This window comes from Carassius carassius, chromosome 24, assembly GCF_963082965.1.
Source record: "Carassius carassius chromosome 24, fCarCar2.1, whole genome shotgun sequence".
Taxonomy (NCBI): Eukaryota; Metazoa; Chordata; class Actinopteri; order Cypriniformes; family Cyprinidae; genus Carassius; species Carassius carassius.
The window spans coordinates 27,428,491-27,434,490 of NC_081778.1; the positions used below are offsets into that span (position 1 = coordinate 27,428,491).

Here is a 6,000-nt window from a genome sequence, read left to right on the forward strand (position 1 = left end):
TGTTTAAATCTAGATTAAAAACGCATCTCTTTCGCCAAGCATTCGAATAATGTATCTCTTAAATTGTGAGTGTAGTTGCATCTGCATTTTTATTCTTTAGCTTGGGTTAAACTAATTTTACTTTGTTGGATCAGCAGCTATGCTAATGATGTCTCTATTTTGTTTCTATGTTTTGCCACGGGATTTACATCCCGTGGTAACTAGGATTTACACAAGCTCCAGTCTGGATCCAGAACACCTGAGAAGAGATGATGCTGACCCTCAGAGGACCCCAGATGATCCTAACCTTGAATCAACAAACAGAACTAACAATTATTGCTACATGTGTGACTGCATCCTATAATTACTATTAATTAATAATATTGATAGTTCATCATCTAGCTGACTACGTCTTGTATTATTATTATTATTTTTATTTTTCTAAAATCCTGTCAAACGTGCACAAACTACTAGCTACTACTAAATATTGTAGAAACATAATTTTCTGTAAAGTTGCTTTGTAACGATTTGTATTGTAAAAAGCGCTATACAAATAAACTTGAATTGAATTGAATTGAAAAAATTGACAGTGATTGGGGTGAAGTATATTTTAAATGCTACTGTGTTTTTAAAAATAATTTGAGTAACTCAGTTTGAAAATGATTTTATTAATACATCACATAAACCTTTTCTTCAGGGCCAGTGCTGGCAGTAAGTGGTCTCCAGATTCTTCCTCAGTCCCATCACAGGAACAATGAAGAAAACTCTAGTGTCTTGGACAGTATCGTTTGGATGGCAGCTCCTAAAAAGAGAAGAACCATTGAAGTCAATCATTGCAGAAGACAAAACCCAAATAAACTGATACAAGTCAAGGTAAGAACTCACTGGTTCAATGTTATAGCATTATACAAATTAAAAGAACTTTCAATGCAATACTTAGCTGTGGTAAATAGCAATTTATCATTTTTTTCTTCTCTTCACCAGCACAACATTGAGCCATGTCCAGAGTGTGGCAACATGAAACTAAAGCATACTCTGTGTGGATTCTGCTTTGAAAAGGTCAGGAAGGAGACGGCAATGATTCGAAAGCAAATCTCCATCGTGGAAGACAGACCTCTCAATGCTCCTGCTGAAGAGTCTGTTGTTTTGTATGAAAATGAAACGCACTCTGAAGCAGATAAAGACAAGAGAATAATAGAATGCAATCGGAAACGTCCTCATTGGTTTAACATAACTGCTGTGAAATAAAGACTTTTGTTAAATAAAGATCAGAGTTTCGTATTCATTAACTATTTTGTGTTTACGCTTCATATTTTTTTATACCCTTGTTTTGTTGTTTTATAACAGTTTTTGGTTCGGTTCTTGTAATGTTTTAGTTGAAAGATGAGTAACATGTAAATTTAACAGTAGTACATAGACAGGGAGGCTATACTATATAAAACGATATAAGATAAATTAATTGATTTAAAAGTAAAGAAATATGCAAGTGATACATTTACATTAATTCATTTAGCAGACGCTTTTATCCAAAGTGACTTACAAATGAGGACAGTGGAAGCAATCAAAAACAACAAAAGAGCAATGATATACAAGTGCTATAACAAGTCTCAGTTAGCTTAAACACAGTACACATAGCAAGGGCTTTAAATAATATAATAAAAAGAAAACAGATAGAATAGAAAAAGAATAGAGCAAGCTAGTGTTAGAGGTCTTATATACACACACACACACACACACACACACACACACACACAATTGCATAATAAATGAAAATAAAATAGAAAAGATTAGAAAGGTAGTTAGATTTTTTTAAGAATACTGTACCATATTGTGAAAAATAAGAGTTAACACCTTAAGTCATTATCATACAGCTGTTGTGGAGGGTTTCATGGTCAAAGCTGAAAAAGGGTTGAAATTAAAGTTAAAAATAATTTTTAAAATAGGGTGAACAGGAACCCAATGTGAAGCAGACTGGCAGATGATCAGTGGGTATCAAAGTCACATGACAGTGTAAACCATGTCATCTTTATCCTGTTTAATTTCAAAATCACATTTTTATTTGAACTGATGATCATTTATGCCCATAGGACACCATTGTTGAAATCCATATTAAAAACATATTACCATCGTATATGTAAAAAAAACATGGTATTACTATAGTGCATATTCAAAAAAATATATTTTTAAAAAACATATTTTTTATTACGCACAACTAAGAGATCTCACTGAAATGCAAAGGATCTCCGACCCAGGCGGCAAGGAAGTCGACCGGAAGTTGAAGTCGGCTGGGGGCCGCCATCTTGTAGCAGAACTTCACTTGCGTTAGCATCCCATTGACATCCCATTCATTTTGGCGTAACTTTGACAGCGAATAACTTTACATCTGAGGCGTTTAAAGACTCCATTTGTCCATTATTTATTTCTACAGATACACGACAATGTATAACGGGCTCCACTTCTATGTTACATTATGGGCCCGTAGAAACAGTTTTTGTAAAAATAGGCTAACGATTGCGTCATAACCACGCGACTCTCTGTCGCACAGTAGAGAAATTACCGTACAGACAGGAGGAGAAGCTCGCAGGCGACGTCAAGAGAGAAGCCCATAAAAGCAACGGGACAAAATATTTAAACAACGTTTTTGGGGAATTGGAAATAATTCGGTATGTGGCAAGTGAATACATATGATTATGAAGTAGCTTTTATCCACGAACTTTAATAATTTATCTACTTCATTAAATAATGAAGTACGGGTAACGGCCGGTATATTGACGGGAATGGAGAAATTATCAGGAAATTATACAGGCAGTGTAAGAAAAATCTCAATGTCAATCGCGGTTAACGTTCTTTTATTTATTTACAGATATACGCTTGAAGATGAATGTGATCCCTTTCATCCTGGTCGGAAGCCATCTACAAAATGCCATAGCCTACATAACGTGAAATAAAGAAAAAAGTTTTTTGTTCAAGTGTTTTTGACCATGATTTATTAGCCAAAACTGCATGATTTAACACCTAGCTCACAATTATTTGAATATCAGCCTATGGGCAAATGTTTTACGTGAAGAGATTAAATCATGTAGAACAATAAGCAATTTAAGAGACTATAAATGAACAGCCTATATTGAATCGATACGAAAATGACTCGAGGGGATATTGTATACTGACAGTATGGTTCCTGGATTGTATATGTCTGTTTTGGATGGGTTACTATTCGGTTTGATGTAGATAGAAGGAAACGAACATTTTTTAATGTGTGCGTTTATGCATGTATGTGTGCATGTGCTATTTGAATCAATTTTAATAATTTTGGATGATTGTACATGTTCGTGTTCAAAATAAGCTAATTAAGCTAACTAAAATGACTATTACTATACAATACGAATTGATTTCCAAAATCACACACACACAGACATATGTGAGTTTATTCTGATGCTCATTGAGCGTTCGAGTTCAGCTTGCTTGCACTTAACGTAACTTTATATATACCTGGCTAGTCTGAGCCCTTATTTCTGGAAAGCCGTGATACTTCGACCTTAGAAACTTCTGATCATCATTCAAGACATCTAAGTATTGTGTGGTATTTTGTTAATTCAGTGTTTTTTAATCATCATTATATAGGCCTAATCAGAGATGTAAAGAGTAACGTAACCTGAAAACCATAACGTAGGAAAAGTACAGTAAGAGTATCTGATTTCAGTCATGTTTATTTTCTATAAAATGCTGTAATTAAAATATAGATTATATTTTGTCAATATAGAGGATATATAAAATAGTGTAGATTAAAATTAAATGCACTGGATGTGCTGGTTTCGGCCTCATCAGCAGCCAGCTGCAGTCATGACCATAGGTCACGAACTCAAACACCTGCAATTCAGAAACCAAGCCCAAAAACTAATTGTACTCTAAGTGATATGCCACAACAACAGGTTTATTTTAAATGAATGGCTGTGTCAATCATATATATTTGTTAATATAGGGAGTGTATGTGCATAATGTGTGTGTTTGTGCATGCACATGTCTGTACGTGCATATTCATATGGGTGTGTGTGTCATATCCCATACACAAAATAAATATATTTGAAATATATATTTAAAATATATGCAAATATTTGAAATTGGCCCAATAAATATATTTAAGTTAAATATATGTAAATATGTTTAGACCACTTCAGCCGTGGATGTGGGCATGGGAGAGCAGTGCTGTACCACTTCCCCCACCCACATTTTTCCTACTGGTCGGGATTGAACAGGCAACCCTCCTGTTACAAGCCCAAAAACCCTAACCAGTAGGCCACGCCCTCTCCTTTACTGACTTTATTGGCCTAAAATGACAATTTTATGTAATAACACACAGAATGCCGAGTTTTTTTCCCTATTTTAACAGAATTGAATACAGTTATTTAATAGTGTGTGTATGCAGTGTTAGACACTGTGTAGACATCTGTTGTTTAAGTGCACTTCACTGTAGGAGTGTCACTGTTGTACTTGCATCATAAATATTGTGCATATTTTCAATATTTAAATGACTTCAGGAAAGATGTCAATAAAACAACAATAAATCTAATAATTGCACTTAGTGTTAGGTACGTGCCACCTAATATGGCCTAATAGTCCTAGGAAAGCAACTATCTGTCATTTTACACTGCAGTAATTTAAATGTAAGTACAGTACAATATATTATAGCTATGTGTCATAATTCAGTAGTGAAATATGGTAGCCTACTGTTGTGTATAGGGGAAAAGGTAGAGGAATTACTATGATCAAAATACATTTTCGACCCATCTTTAGCAAGCTAAACATTTTATGACCATATATTTTGTCATATATTTTACATTACATGCTATAAATGTAAATATATTTCACAATATATTTTTGTTATATTTCAGAATATATTTTAAAATGATAAATATAAGTGAACAACAATGCAAATATATTTAAATGTATTTGAAATATATGCCACATATATTTTTGACACTTTAAAATATATTTCAATATATTTCTTTTGTGTATGGGATAGCCTATAGTGCCCAATTGAATGCTTTCTATCAATTTTAATATACCACCACAGCCACATTTTATTGTTTTGGTTTGTTGTGAGTGACAGATCAGCTTTTGCATTGTCACTGCAATTGATTCTCAACTGGGGTGGGGGGTAGTGAGATCATTTTTGGGTAGCATGGCATGCAGATATTTTATGAGAAAAAAAAACAATCCATCACTTCTCATCCTTTTGGTTTAATTTCCATTTAATTCATTGGATGAACTGAATGACATGAAATTCAGTAAATGTAAATGATATTAATTTCCATTTAATTCATTTTCTTGAACAATGTGATATGCTTTTTTCTTCTTCAGCAAGGCTCAGTCTTGCTGTCCCAGTTTAAAACTAGATTAAAGATGCATCTCTTTAGCCAAGCGTTCACATAATGCATCTCATACCTTTTATACTACAGTTAAATTAGACCAAATGCATTAATATTATGAAAAGCAGCTATGCTAATTATTTCCCATCTGCTTTTTTGTTATAGACTATGTCAGCTCCAGTTTGTATCCAGCCTCTCATGGAAACTTCAGATGCCCCAACACCTGTGAAGAGACGACTCGATGCCGGCGATATGTTATGCACTAAATTAATACATTTCTGAAATGCATTTTCTGTAAAGCTGCTTTGAAACAATATGTATTGTGAAAAGCGCTATACAAATAAATTTGAAATGAACATCCTTACTGTATACCGTACCACTAGGTTAACTGTATACTACTTTCATGTCATTTACTGTTTATAATACACCACGTCTATACCACACTTTTTTTGCACTTCTGGTTAGACACTAACTGCATTGAATTGTCTCTGTACTTGTACTCTACACATTGATAATAAAAGACAATAAAAATCTAATGTAATCTAAAGGTGTCTTGACATCTCCCTTATCAATATTCACTGTGAAGGCTACTGACTGACTTCAATAATTTCATTAATAAATATTTATTTATTGAAACACAAAAACAATCCCTCTC

The 6,000-nt window shown here is 33.6% G+C and overlaps 1 long non-coding RNA gene across 1 annotated transcript; it reads right to left on the reverse strand.

The window, feature by feature from the left end:
• Positions 1–666: 666 nt before the first annotated feature.
• Positions 667–1,110, reverse strand: LOC132103711 (uncharacterized). Its single transcript, XR_009423439.1, has 2 exons — positions 865–1,110; positions 667–781 (listed from the first exon to the last, which is right to left on the reverse strand). It is a non-coding gene; the product is annotated as an uncharacterized LOC132103711 (long non-coding RNA).
• Positions 1,111–6,000: the final 4,890 nt, after the last annotated feature.